A 16,019-nucleotide genomic window follows, 5' to 3' on the forward strand; every position below is an offset into this window, starting at 1 on the left:
GCACTGAAGCACCAGGATTGCCTTGATTTTGACTTTATAGCTCCCCAGAGGGTAAGAACTGCTCTCATCTTGACAGAGCTGAGAAGCTTGGCACTGCTCTCGCATTAATCGCATTCATTGCAATCATTAAACAGTCACCGGATAAAATAGAGGCAGAGACTGCAGGGTGGTGACCAGTGATCTGGCCCCCTGCTCTCCACCAACATTGCACAGCAGTGTCCAGCTTGCTGTTACCTCTGCTCACTCACCCCCAGACTTCTACCTTTCAGTCCTGACCCCCATATAGCCTCTATGCTAGTGCACACTGCAAGGAGATAAGGGCTTAAATTTCTCCAGCGGTCAAGAAGCTGAAATTGTGTGTCTGAGCTCTGGGGAACATGCCTGGCTATTGCATAAAGCTCTGCCTCCACTTCTCGCATAGTTCAAAGGGACAGAGTGGGTTGGCTGCCTGTGCCTAGCATGATGGCCTGTTGTCTGCTGGTGGGCGAGGATCTGAGGCCCAGGACTCTTTGCTCCTTACAGAGGTTTATCTCAGTTGCAGATGAACTGAGGGAATTCCCTCAATTCCCTGAATTAGAGGGAAAAGTGACATTTCGGATAACACCTCCAGAACTCCTCTTAGCTAGGTGGGAATCCAACTGGATGCACGTACATCCCTGTGCTTCTGGACTTAAAGGACGCCTATTCCTGAGAGTGGCTGGGGCTGGCCAGGCACAAGTAGCTGCAAGCTCTCTCCAGCCAGCGAGCTGGTGAGATGGGAGGTGGCTCAGGGCAAGGAGCTGCTGGATGGGAGCTGCTGGGTGAGCAGAGACCTCAGAGTCACTCTGCGAGAGAGCAGTCGGCCTGACAGGCTGCTTTTATGTTGCTGATGAGTCACATCCGTAAGATACCGGTGGGGTTGGAGCTGGGGTAGACTTGTGCAGAGAGCAATGGGAAAAACAGAGGGAGTGGTTGAGAGAGCTCCTTTCATGAGCTGTGTTTTGTGTACAGCACTGGTTTTTCCAGTGTGTATGTATCTATATCTCTACTTATATCTGTATCTATGACTGGACTGCAATTCTGCAGTAAAGTGCACCTGAAAAGATAATAGTTTTAATTTCCTGCCTACTGTGCTTATCCAGCTCTTCCACAGAGTCAGGAAGTCTTAGCACTATGGTTAACAACAGATCAGTATGTACAATTTAAGAAACATTTATAAAAAACAAAATAACAAAGAATAGACTGTAAACAGTCTCCCAGATACTGAACCCCTTCAAGGATACTAGTACATTACCTGGTATGTTGTGATGTCCTTTTAACTTATTAATATCTCCTTTCTTTTCTGGTTCCTTTCGGGATAATCAAGTCCAGTCTCTCCTTCCACTGAACCTTGGTGAGGCCTTTCTGTTAGGACTGCACTCCTGAGTCATCGTCTCTGCTTCCTCCAGTACCCTGCTTTGCTATAAGACAGAGCCAGTTCTTCTTATGGTGGTTCCAGCTCATGTCTGGCTGCCTGTCTCCAGAAACTCTGCCTCTTAATATCAGGATAGTCCAGGTTCTCAGCTGCTTTCCCCTTTCATATAGCCTTAACTTGGTCCTATTATTTCTAGCCAGGCAATTGTAGGGGTGGCCCTTCACATCATCTTAAACATGCTGCATTCAAAAGGGTACTGAGGTTATCAAGAATGAAACTCCTGGGAGCCCAGACAGCAAGCACAGGCTGTGAGCATTTTGCCATTTCTTTCTTTCTTTCTTTCTTTGTTTCTTAAATAAAAAACCCCCAAACCCAACACACTTTTTTGATATCAGGCAATAGGGAAACTCTTCTGAGCTTATTCAAAACTTGAAAACAATCTGACCTCAGTCTCCTGCTACAGATATGTCTAGACTAGAATTTGCTCTTCTGTTGTAACTTGCATTTATTAGTTGTTTGCCAGTTAGCTAGTAGAGTTGGTGAAGACATTTGCAATTGTAAAAGCTAATCTAAACATTCCAAGAAGATGTGTTGCAGCAGTTAGACATTTGTGGTTTACCTTCGGTTCTGCACTGAGGTAACTCACAAGCATTTGCCTCTTGGAACGAGCACTCATGGACTGTTTAGACTTTCATTTATAAGCATGTTAACCAACTTGAGGTAATTGGCAATCAATTAAGTTGGACCACACATCAAAACCCATGTAATACCCACGTATTCTAATTTCAAATTGAATTAAAAAAATTGGTTAGTGTAGGCTTAGCTAAGTGGTCACAGTGCTGAAGAATGGGAGATATATGGAATGCTTCACCCAGAAAAATGTGTTTGAGGAGTCCATGGGCAGAGGGAGAACAGCCTGCTGGATGGCTTCCCAGAGAGAAAGTGGGAAGCTGGCTGCTCGCTGGAAAACCGAGAAGAGGAATAAGATGCAAACCTTCCCACAGTGGATACCAAATGCCTACTGTAACATAGTGGTTTAAAGAAGTAGATTAAAAAATGGTATAAACCTTTCATAGAAAGAAAATAACTGGCCCTAGCAGTCTGTTTCATTTAATGGAAAAAATTAGAACAGGAACCAATGTCTTAAGTTAAAGGGGCCCAAAAAATTCAGCCATTATTTTTTCTACAGAGGCGGTAGTGAACCATAGGATTGGCCATTGCATTGGTCATTAGTGGTAGTTGTGATGGTAGTGCATGATCAACATATTTTGGGATGGTACAGCTTGATTACAAAATGAGATCTACTTTACCTCATTGACATCAAGCAAATATTTTGGAGTAAAACTAACAGCCAAACATAGCTGGTACTGATAGTATTGAAATAAAATGGATCATAATGTACATACTGCTCCAATAAATGTTTATATTACAACAAATTGAGCATCCTCAGCCATTTGTTTTCATTTTATAGAGAACAATTAGAGGATAAGATGTTAAGAAGGATATACGAGGCAATAAATGGTTTTCACGGGTGCTTAAACACCAAAGGGAAGTGAAAATATTTGATATCTACAGTTTATGGAATCAAACAGTCCCTTCCTCCACTGTAGGTACTGTCATTATTGTATAACAAGTCACAGGATGATTTATAAGATTAAAAAAAGAGGAAGAAAAGTGGGGTTTTGTACCTGATGAGATTTTGAAAGTCCCATGTCAAAGTCAGCTCAAAGGCAAAACTCAATTTTGTGCCTCAAGAATATAAATTCTGGGAGACCAAATGAGTGGTGTGGGAGGCGAATCATCCAGTGGGGACCTGAGGAGCTGAGAAAGTGCACCCTCAGCAAGTCTGCAGATGACACCTAGCTGAGTGGTGCAATCGACACGCCAGAGGGACGGGATGCCATCCAGAGGGACCTGGACAAGCTGGAGAAGTGGGCCTGTGTGAACCTCATGAGGTTTAAGAAGGCCAAGTGCAAGGTCCTGCACCTGGGTTGGGGCAACCCCTGGTATCACTACAGGCTGGGGGATGAAGGGATCGAGAGCAGCCCTGCCGAGAAGGACTTGGGGGTACTGGTGGATGAAAAGCCGGACAGGAGCCGGCAATGTGTGCTCACAGCCCAGAAGGCCAAGCGTATCCTGGGCTGCATCAAAAGCAGCGTGGCCAGCAGGTCGAGGGAGGTGATTCTGCCCCTCTACTCTGCTCTGCTCTGGTGAGACCCCACCTGCAGTACTGTGTCTGGCTCTGGAGCCCTCAGCATAAGAAAGACATGGACCTGTTGGAGCGGGTCCAGAGGAGGGCCACAAAAATGATCAGGGGGATGGAACACCTCTCCTATGAAGAAAGGCTGAGAGAGTTGGGGTTGTTCAGCCTAGAGAAGAGGCGGCTTCGGGGAGACCTTATTGCAGCCTATCAGTACTTCAAGGGGGCTTCTAAAAAAGATGGCGGCAAACTTTTTAGCAGGGCCTGTTGTGACAGGACAAGGGGGAATGGCTTTAAACTAAAGGGGGTTAGATTTATACTAGCTATAAGGAAGGAATTTTTTGTGCTGAGGGTGGTGAAACTCTGGCACAGGTTGCCCAGAGAGATGGTGGATGCCCCATCCCTGGGAACCTTCAAGGTCAGGTTGGAGGGGGCTCTGAGCAACCTGATCTAGTTGAAGATGTCCCTGCCCACGGCAGGGGGGTTGGACTAGATGACCTTTAGAGGTCCCTTCCAACCCAAACTATTCTATGATTCTATGACCTGAGGAGCTGAGAAAGGCCAGTGGTATTAGGGGTGATGGGAGATTGTGAAAGTCAAATTAGGACAATCTCTCCCCTCCCACACTAATGTCCTGACCTCCCTGCACCCAAGCTGATGTGGTCCTGTTTGCAGAGGGAAAGACTGTAACCTGCCCCCTGAGGTCTTGTGCCCCACAACAATGGGGTGGTGGCTCCAACCCAGTGGCAGATTGTGGCCAAAGAGGAAACCTCGGGTGCAGGTGCCTTCTCTCTGTTTGCACCCTTTGACCCTGGCTTGGCCACTGCCCCATGAGCTACAGCTTTTCCCTTTTCTTTTTCCTCTGACAGCAGCTGGAGGAAAAAAAAGGAGTTTTGCTGTCTTGGGAAAGTGAGGAACATCACCAGCTGGGAGAAGGAGAGGAAGAGAGAAGCGGCCAGCCTTTCTGCTCCCTCCCTCTGGGGCAGGGAGACCATGCAGGTAGTGCTGAGGGGTGGTTTGGCAGAGAAGCACAGCCACTGGGCAAGCAGTGGCCTTAGGCAGCTGCCTCCTCTGCCATGTCTGCATCCTGATCTTGCCCTATATCCCTGCTTTCTCAGAAATAATTACCCAAAGACAGAGCTAAAATCAATTAGCTGATCAAGGGAGTGACCTGTGTGGAAACTGAGTGATGTATCTGAACTTAGACTATGTCAATAAAAGCTTCAGTCATAGCGCAAGTTGAGCCAAGAGTGAGGTACGTTTTCCCATAACTTCATGCATAGCCAATTCCTTAAAATTGAAGAGCCATGTTCAGCCCACTTTAGGGCGTAGTCTTTTCCACCCTGACTACATATTTCTATGGTAACTACTCTTACCAGACACGTCTGTGTATGTATGTGTGTATGTAAATAAATATAGATAAGGTACTAGTAAATGGTGCTAAAACTGTGTCAGTTCCTCTGTTGTGTTGCAGACATCTCCTGTTGCATGCTGCCAGCGTTGTTCTCCATGCAGGTCTGTAGAGTCTGCATTTAGCAAAGACTCAGAGCAAAGGCTTGGTTTTTTTTGGACTTGAAACCTTTGTTGTGGTTTACCAGCAGCAGAGCGTCGCTGCACCGGGCTGGCAGGGAACAGTCCACCCTCCACTGCGGTGCCGACAGGGAAAACTGGAGCTTCTCTGATGCCTAATGCACAAACCAGGCAGCGGCTGCAGTTTTGGATGGAGAAAGCAAGTCAGTCAACGTGGTCACCCTGTGTAATGCAATAAGGAAGAACCGCTTCCTAATTTGTCAGCTTTTGGAGCTGGTGTGTGAAGTAAGGCAGCTTTCCTGCCTCTAACAATAATTAAAAAATCATCAGGAGAAAAAGACATTTTCTCCTGTATTTCCGTATCGCTTGGCCCCATGAATCCCCCTTCTCGCTGGATGAGGTGGGAGCTGAGCGTTGGAGCCAGGACATGTTTGACTGTATGGAATTCTTTTTTCATTTCTTGGATAATTTTTTAACTTTCTTTGCTTTTCTTGCTTCACATTTTCCAAAGCATAATGCTCTGAGAAGTAACAGGCTCTGTCATGCCTTTAAGATGCTAGAAACTTTCCGCTTGCCTCAGAAGTCTGTACCTTAAGGAACGGGCCTTAGACAACAAGATCCGAAAAGCACCGCGTTGTATAACGTCGAGGTCAGGCAGAGTGTGGCACTGATGTAGGGGCTTACACCTCACTGTGAGTGCAGTCCCACCCACAGCAGCCCACCTAACCTATTCACCTTTCTGAGAAACTGGAGACACTTTAAGTTGCAGCAGAAAACTACTTTAGCTTCCTTAATTTCTGTTGCAGCTTTTGCCCTGAGGTTCCTTCCTCTTGGCTGAGCTAAACACGCAAGTAACTGCTTTTCTGCCTGGGGCCATTTATAACTCACAAAGTAGGTGCTCCTCTGCCTCGCTCCCCCGAGGGGCATCCTAGGAGATGTGCTCTCAGACCACGCCGCTCTGCTGAATTCAGGAAAAAAGCATTGCAGTTTTGGCCACTTTAATAAAAACACCCCAAACCCACAGATAAAGGGTAGAAAAATATTTCTGTTCTGTATATGGTAATGGTCAGAAAACAGAGAGGTTGTGGAAAATCTGGGTTTCATTTTTTCTTCTTTTTCACACAGTACTTCTCCAGAACTAAGAGCACAGGCAGTGTTAGAGACAGAGATGTAAGAGTCTCCCCTTTTCAGCTGATTAAGCTTGCAATTATGCAGCAGGATCAGACTCCCTTCTTCTTGCCTTCTCCTGGTCCTGTGTCTGAAACACAAAGTTGTTGGGTGGACATCAGAAACACAAAGTGTCTGGGTGGACACCAGCTGCAGCAGGAGCCCCATCTCCAGCTCCTCTCTAACGTGGCCGCTCCTGGGGCTGGGATGTTGGGGTGGGAGTCAGGCTCCCCACCAGTTGGGCAGCAAACCCAGCACCACGGTCCCACTTTCATGGGACCATCATGCAGCAGGTGGATCCCAGCATCACGGGGTATGGGAGCGAGGCCACAGCAGCATGGGCTGACCTTTTGGTGGAGGTGGCCGTAGGATGGCACCCGCAGTCAAGGTTCACCCAGGCTGTGACTCCCCATCGCTTTCAGGTAACTCAGCTCAGCCAAGGCGACGCTGCCTCTGGGTGTACACGGTAGCAGAGCTTAGAGATTTAAAGCAAATCTTCAGTGCCTACAGCCTCTCAGGTGCCTAAACAAGTTAGGCGAAGTTTTTTTTGGCTCTCTGTCTTCTACATAGGCATCTAAATTCTGCATAAGTTGCACATTAGGTGCCTTGCTGTTTTCTTTGGATTTTGCCCTCAGCTGTGAGCGGGAGCACAGGTTTGCTCTGGCACGTGCTGAGTAGGACAATGTCACCCATTGACTACATCCCAGAAATCCACTCCCTGTTGCCTCCTCTCCCCTCCCAGCTCTTAAACCTCGTGACAGTGATTACAAAACTCTACCTACCATTCTGTTACTGCTTCCTTGCAACCAAACCTGTGAACTCAACTTCCCAGTTGTTTGATCCAGTTTAAATCCACATCTGCCAAAATCATTCTCACTGGTAAAAACTCCATTTTCTGCTCAGCTTCTCCACCCTTCCTATATATATACATATGAGGTTAATTTTTCAGTCTGGATTATTTGTTTACTTTAATAATAAACCCAATAAAAGCGCCGTTCTTCTCTTTGAGGTGCCACTGTCCACCCCAGGCTGCTGCAGAGCCAAGGAGCAGCCAGGATAGAGAACTGAAACGATCTCCTTGCTTCAGGATTTGGGTCCAGCATGACACAGGCTACAAAACCTGGGCTTGTATGATAACAGTCTGCACTTGTTTAATGATGGCTCCTTCCCCCTATGGTTGAGGGTCTCTGCAAGCTTTATTTTACCCTAATTAATTTTCACTCCTCTCTGCTTTCATGGTTGACCAAGTCTTGCAGAACAGATGAATTGCCTGTGAAACTGAGGTTGTTCAGCCATTATCCCCTAGAGCTGTGCTCCTTTCCTCTTCCCCAGGGAAGCAAACCCATTGAAGCAAGCCGTTTAAGATATTTGCAAGGGAAACTGTGAAGTATTTGGCCTTGTTTTTCAATTTAAATATTCTGGCACACAGATAGGCCAATTAAAGCCCCATTTTCATGGATATTTTATATGCAGTCCTTGTATAGATGCACATACAATGTAAGCCACTGCTTGTTTTAGATATAAGTGCTACACCGTAATAATCACTTATCATCGCTACTCAAAAATAATTCTAAACAGACTCAGATTTTGTTTGCTGGGAGAAACATTACTTACCAAGGGAAGAGTGCATGGAGGGCTCTGCCACTTGGGAAATGGCAAACTGAGGCATTTAATTCAAGCAGAAGTTATTTTTATTGTTGTTGTTATTTCTGCACAAGTCCTACAATTTATGCAATAAATTGGAAATAATACAAGATCAAGAGGATTTTTAATGGATTTAAAATGAAGACAATTATTATGGTATCAGTTGCCATTGACACATAACTGCAGCAAAGTGATACAGCAGTGGCTTACCCCTGGAAACTATATTTGGCGTGGGAACCTTTGGCAGGGTTGTTAAAGAGTCAGAGGAATTGTGAAAGAAAAGACTAGAGAAAATGGCAGAACTGTCACGCAGGGGTACAGAAAGCACTGGAGACTCTGCTCCTAACCATCCCCACCTGCAAGCGTGCTGTTTTCTTACAAAATCTTTTTATTCCTCAGTGTATTTCTCTGGGGACTAGCTTTTAAAATTTGGTAGAGCCAAACCATGGTAGCCTTTGAGTGGCTGTTTTGCAGCTTATATTGCCCTTGTGCCTTGCTGGTAAATACAGTAAGTGCTTGTTATGATTTCTGTTTGTTCTTTGTGAATATAATGACATGTTTTTACAGATAGCTACAGATTTATATATAGTCAAAATGACTTAATTAAGAAAAGTAACTTACTCTGCCCCAAATATCTCAGTACTGAAAGATTTATTCATGGAAGTAGGCAAAATAAAATCACATTAGTAGACAGTTCACCGTACCTGAGAGATTCAAAATTATGTATATATATTTTTTTATCCTGAAGAATGACTGGAGATGTGAAATTATATACAGATATGACTCCATCATCACTAGGAGGAAACCAGCCTCATTTAACAGTGGGCAGGAGGGGATGAACAATTTATTCAGTCAAAAGAAGATGGTAGATAAATTACATGTCCCTGAATTTGATCAGGACAAGGAGCATGTTTCATCTTCTGAAAGGCTGTGTAATATCTTCAATAACCACAGGAATTAAGACTTTACTCATATATTTCATATAAAGCTTCACCTCCATAGGGAAGGCATTCAAAACCAGCCCACAGGGAAGAGGAATATCCTGATTAACGTCGCTGCCACGTTTCCCTCCGAGGTCGTGGCTGTGTGAGCAGCACCAGGACACGAAACCAACAAAGAACTCTGTGTCTCCCAGCAAACCCTCTATCATTATAGTAAAATTACTCCTTGCAAGAGAAATAAGGTATTCCAATAAAAGTGCCATTTTGTCAGAGCTGCTGCTGGCACAGTAGCGCCAGACAGGGATCCCGGCTCTTCACACCCATAACCACCGTCATCACAGCTCTGGCAGAAGGCTGCAGTGCGGCTCTGGCCTCAGATGCCGAATGAGACCAAGAATAGCACTGGGTGGTTCGCTGTGTGCAATACTGGAAAAAAAATTGTATTTAAATCCAGTGTTTTCCAAAAGTAGCTAAAACCAGGAGTTTATAAATTATTAACCTGTAAGGCAGAAGGTTTAGGAGACTGCCACTTGTGTGTCCTGGAATAGTTTCTGCTACCTTTTTGGGATGGAGCAGAACCTTTCATTTAGTTATTGCTTTCCAGCTGAATTTGCAGCAGCTGCAGTTTATCTAATCCTTGCAACACATTTTCCCTCTAGGAAAAAAAAAAACCCAAAACAACCTGTTTTTTGCCTCGTCATATAACTTTTTGTTGTGTTACCAAGATTTTCATTACTTTTAGGTTGAACCCATTAAATCTCTACCTGCCATGTCCTACCACTCTTTTGCAAGACCTTTCCCATCAGAGAAGAGGAAGGGAGGAGAGACATGTAATCTGTGGTTAGAAACAGCCAAGACTAAGAAGCAGAGGCTACTTAATACTATTATTAGTGCTTCTTTTTTCCCCTCTGAAGTCAATTATCTCCATTATGTTTAAAAAAAGAAAAATACATTTGATGGAGAAATGTTTCTGTCTGCTATAATTTACCTGTTAATGCCTAACAAATTTCTTTTGCTTTAAAAACATAAATTTTTAGTTCCAAAGTTGGTTTGTGTGCTACTGGTTTATGAAGACAGAATACATAAACAGAAAAAAGGCATATACTGATGATAGAGAAAGCCAGGATGAAACTATGAAAACAAACCAACTTGTGTACATTTAACCTAAACTCCTGTTTGCAATGCGGGTAACCTGAGGATGAGAAACTGCAGGACCCTGACAGGGTGGGGTTGTTACCTGCCATGCTGTCCCTACAAATGTGTGTGCGTGTGTGTATGCAATTTATGAATAGGTATGAAGGAAAGAAAGCATGTGTGTAAGCTTTATGACAAGTAGCATATGATTTATTTTTATTTGTGTATATTGTGTATTAGAATGGTCAGATTAGATACAATAGATAATATCAATGACTTTTGAAACTGCACAGCTGAAATTGTGACAGCTTCAGGGGTACAAAAAATGAGAATTTTATTGCAATAAATACGGAATGAAGTAATGCAATCAGTCAAATATTCTTTCTATTTTGCAATTTAATATTACTTTCTATTTACTTATATTTGCCTTTGCTCTCTAACTTTTTAATTGCTAATTTTTAAATTCAGGATGAGCCAAACTGTTGATGGTCCAAGCTATTTTCTGAAGTATTAGAAGGGAAAGTATAATATGTAAGAAATATGGCTATACAGCATATTTGAGGAAATGCAGATCAAGGTCCAATTATTGGTACACATAGGTGTATCTGTCTTTATCAGCACATCCTGTTTGGGCTATCTTCCCACAAACAGCTTAGGCGTTAGTCTCACAGCAGCAGTATATCATTCCCTTCCTCTGTTTATTTTTGGCAACTACAAATACCATAGAGGATATTTGTTTTTGTAACACCGTAATGATGAAATAGATTTACTGGCTGCAGTCACAAGAACACTAAGCAGATAGTAATTTGTTTAATCTCTGCAGCTTTGTTGTAAAAATTCATAACTGTCTTGGACAAATAGTTAGGAAAAATTTGGACATTTGAGTTTATGGTTATAGGATATTTTTATAGCACCCAAAAAGGTGTGGGAGATAGTGTGGGTGCTCACAGCTGCAGAGCAACCAGTAGAGAAAAAGTTACTAGCGCCATGGACTTCATGGCACAAACAAGACACCCAGAGCAGTGTGCCCTCAGGGCTAGTAGGACAGGCTGGCTTTACTCTTTGGGAGGTATTTCCCATGTGGGTCATCCTCAGTGGAAAGCACCTATGTTAGGCAAGGTAGCTATATGCCAGAGGAAACCGAGCAGTTTTTACTTTCAGCACCTAAGATGGAACCATAACACCAGATCTGGGGTTCAGCTATGTGATGCCTTTCTTCTGTCAGGATGTGGTTTTTTTGCATTACCTTCCTTAATGGAAAGATACACCTTTGATGTGGCAAAGACAAAGAAAAGCCACAGTCCCAGATCACCACTGATAACCATTATTTCTTTAACTATGAGCCCAGACTCACCGTATCTAACTTTAAGCACTTAATGAAAGTGCTTACAAGTCTGTACAGAAAGTAAATATCCTTCTGCAGAGAGACCTACAGCAACAGGGTTTCTCATTTGAGCTCCTTGAGTAAAGCTCTTAAAGTGGAAGGGCTTGAAAGCAGGTTGGTGTCGCAAGGCAGACCTGAGTAGCAGGTCAGACCTGCAGCACTTCTGAGAGATCTGCTTTATTCCTGCCTCCCTGAGCTGAGCAGGCTCACCCTGCAAGCAAATCAACCCAAAGCTGAAGATGCAAAGAAGTACAAGAAAAGAACAGCATGCTGCTCCATCTGCTTTGCTTGCAGTGCTACCACACTTTTTTTTTTCCTCACTGCTTGGAGTCTAACAAACCCAGGAGCTACTAGATACTGCTCAGACTCAGACGAGCTGTTTTGATCTGTCACCTTCTGCTTGTCTGCAGCTCAAGTGCTAAGTTTCCCCTCCTGATTTGCCTGTAGTAATTAGGTCAACCAGCTCCTGCTTCTATGTACTAATTGTCAGCATCGTCCACCTTGTTTTCCTCCAAAGAAACAAAACCAAGGTGAACAAGACAACTCTGGAAACAAAGGGTGGCATAAGAAATAGGATTTACCTGCCTTTTTTTGCTTCATCTCTACGGTTTTCATCCTAGTCTTAATATTGCATGTGATATTTCTTCCAGCATATTACAGAAGACCCTGTTGTACATGTGATACCTATGGATTTACACCACATTGAATATGTAATTTTCTTTGTTGTTGTTGTTTTTTGTTTCTGCTCCTTCACTGAGCATTTTCCTTGCTGTTTTTCATTTTATTTAACCTTGCCACTAGATGCGGTATTGATGAGGGAGAAGGAGGCAAACATCTCCAGCTGCTATAGCCATGAAATAAGCTTCATTTTCCAGCTTATTAACTCTGACCTGAAGGGCACTTGTTACCGTTACCTTTTTGAGAGTAATATGCTGCCTGTATAAAGTATTTAAATTTACAGTTTCTTTCTGCTTCTTCCCTTGAATACTCCTTTAGAATTAATTAGGACTCTGCTAACAAAATAGGTTCTTGTTGCATTTGTATATAAAAAAATCACCTTACCATTACATTATCAGTAACATTTTGCAGAAATGCAGGGTTTCTGACAAAACTGTTTTTGCTTCAGATTGGTGACTTGGATCTATATCTTGCAAGTGCTCTAATCATGTTGCTATTGCCAACCCCGGATGGCTCTCTTTTCCTTTTTTAGGTGAATAGTGTCAAAGAGCCTTGGCTTTGTCCCACCAGGGAACTGGAAAATATTCTGCAACCTCAGCTTGAAGAGGAAATTCTTCTCTTCCTCCAAATTTATATTCATAAAATAAGTGACAACGGGAACTGAGGAGTACATACTTCAGACCAACACAGTGGAGAAGATTTTCAAGCACTTTTCTAAATTGCACCTGCAAATTCACAGAAACGTTGTTATTTAGTTCGGTAGGAATGGCATAGAGTCTTAACTGAAAAGAAAGACTCCACTGCTTTAAGTATTACGTAGAGAAGTAATAAAAGATGGCTCCTGTTTATAGGGCTTGTGGTGTACATGACATTTGAGAGATGATGGGCAACTAGAGGCAAGTGGGAATAAAACTGAAACAGTACCACTCAGCATTTGATATGTGGTAGATTTGAAAAGTGGAGGGGATAATTTTTATCATCAAATTTGGGATACAGTGTAATGCAGGCCTTATTTTTCCCTCAGGTAATTTGTACACGTATGTTTAGTTGCTGCTGGATAGCTTTTAACATAAGCAAATCATTGTTTATTTTGGGGAAAGTAGGATTTTCAAAAGAGTCTTCAAAAAAGTCATCTCAGAAGTAAAAGAAGTTACTTTTTTTGGATTGCGGTGGTGGTGTTTTTCTTTTTTTTTTTTTTTTTTAAACTGGCCATGTGAATTCCACATTTGACTAATTTAAGGTTTAATTGTTATTTGTTTTATCGTTTACAATGTTAACATCAGTCAGCAGATATTATATGTGTTATTGCCTGTGATCTCTGAGTGACAGGGTTGAAAGATCAGGTTGACATTAGCAAATGATCCCATCTTGCATTCATGTAAACACATGTTTAGCTTTACATCCTTCAATGGACAAATCACATGGATAAGTATCTGCTGTGTCAGTGACTCAAGATTATTTTCTTCAGACAATGAACGGCAGCTGCCCAGCAGAATTTTTATGTTGCTCCAGTATCATAATCTATTACCATTTTACTAGTGTTTACTTTCAATACACAGTTTGCTGGCAGTGAAATAATTTAAAACAGGATTTTAAACAGAAGTATAGATTATATCTACTCTAACAACTTTATCTCCACAATAAATATATACAAATTTTAAAATTCATCACTCTGTAATTTTCAGCTAGTGCTTAAAGTAATTACACATTCTGTGGTGATAACACATTCAAGGTTTGTTGTTTTTTTATGATACCACAAGCTGGCGAGACACCTAGATCAGGCGTGTTAATGCTAATTGGCAGATAAAGCATAAATCTGAGGGAGTTTGGATTCCTGCCTTTTTGCCAGTTTTTTGTTGATTGGAAACTGAATTCTTTTTATCCTAGCTTTTGCTATTCAAAAATGCCAGGCAATTCACTGCTGTCTTTCCTCTGTGCATTTTAATCCATCAGTTCTGCTAGTCCTTTAATGCCTTGCTGTTTGTTTTTAATCCAGTAGACTAAATCGGTTTTCTTTTTAACTGGCTTTTAAAATCAATCATACAGGACTTCCTAATGCGAAAAACAATTGACTCTGATGACATAGCTATAACACTGATGAGGTTTTTGTTTGTTGTTTATTTATAGAGGTGCATGACCTAGTGATAATAGCAGTGATAAACTTCATTTGAAATATAATAGTTTACCTGCTTGTCAGGTTATTGCTTCTGTAGTTCTTATATCAAGTATTTCAAGCTTTCTGGAAATTCATCTCCCTTCAAGGGTGTGAATCCTACTCCAAGACCTGATCCCTAAGTATCCTGTGGTCTGAGTATATTCACCCTGTATTCTTTATTATCCTTATTTTTATTCTGCAAGTAAATATAATTTTAAACCAGATGAAGGACTCTAGAGCCTGCTCTGAGGCATGCATGGCATGGATCTTCTTGAAAATAGTTCAGTAACTTATCACAGAAGGAAAAGTTTGGAAGTTTCTTTTTGAAACCAGATTTTTTGTGAACTTAGCTCTGATCCGCATAAAAAATACCTGTCTGTAACTGAAGGACTATGTGATTCCACTAGCTGCGGGTGAATGTGTAAAGGCAAGATCATGAAGCAATAGCAGATGATCATAGAAGACAAAATGACACAAAAGTTATAGATAATTGTAAGCAATCAAGACAGAGTGCTTTCAAAAGTTACTGCCTGCAGATGGAAGAAGAGATCCATTGGTGGCTACTGAAAATAATGGTATGGATCCAATGCATACCTCAGGAAGCCCCTGTTGGATATTTCTCAGAAACCAAGAGAATACACTGGGGAAAAACACTCTATATTTGCTTTATTTCTTCTGTTTTCTCATGAAGCATCCACTGATGGCTACAGTTGAACAGAGGGAAGTGAGTGAGGTGGACTTCTGAGCTGTCCAGTGTGGCTGCTCCTATGCTTATGACCACCTGTCAGTGGAGGGGCAGTAACTGACTTTGTACACCTTCCCTTGCCATTAAAATGGGGGGAAAAAAAAAAAAAAAGAAAAAAAAGACACTGGTGAGAATAATTCACCTTCAAAAGATGGAGCAGCTTCCAGCGGCCATATCTGCTGTCAGCTGAACTTGACCAGCTTGTGACTGAACAAACTGATGCTCACCGTAGAACATAAAAATGATTATGCTCCTTTCAAAGCAGCAGCAGCCTTGAGTATCTTTGTTCTTCTTTTCTGAGACAGTATCTTGTAATAAATAGTAGAGTTGGCATGAAATAGTTGCCCTTGGCTACTGAAAGTTTGCCTCAGATAATACACAATGTGATAAAAAAGGAAATAGAAAAAAGAGGTTTAAAGTTGCTAATAGATCTAGTGTGTGCCATTTGTATAGTACGCAGACTTGAAGAAGGTTGTCAAAAGCTGCTTTATCTTAACCCCTACATTTTTATTGTTAATTAATCATGTATTATTTTCAGTGGGTTTTAAGACTCTTTGTGATCCATATGTGGTAACATCAGACAGATCTACCAAATTATTTAAGTCTTAGCTTGTAGAGCTGTGGCTGCCAGTAGACAAATGTCCTATCCATTGTTCAGGGGAAATCAAACCTTCAGGAGGTGTGACAGCATCTGCCAGAATTGCAGGCTTTGGATGGTAGCAAGGGAGCCTCCTCATTACAGTGCAGACCAGGCTCTACAGCCAGCTTTGGTTGTCTTTGACACTAAAGTCCTCTATGTGTTTGTACTGTAGAGCTATTGCTGTTCAATGGATTGAACACTATATATCATTTACAGATAAATGTACCTACCCACTATGTCTATCCAAACCAAATTCCTTAAGTGTCTTCTTCCAGTAGAGCATCATATGGTCTTGGTTATGCTTTCTGTGGTCTCTCAGGGGCTCCTCTGAGCAGGAGACTGCGGCTTGCAGCATTTTGCCATCTGTAGCATAACTCAAATGTCCTTTCTTTTGGTCCGTGACCTTAT

Source organism: Aptenodytes patagonicus, chromosome 2 (assembly GCF_965638725.1).
Source record: "Aptenodytes patagonicus chromosome 2, bAptPat1.pri.cur, whole genome shotgun sequence".
Taxonomy (NCBI): domain Eukaryota; kingdom Metazoa; phylum Chordata; class Aves; order Sphenisciformes; family Spheniscidae; genus Aptenodytes; species Aptenodytes patagonicus.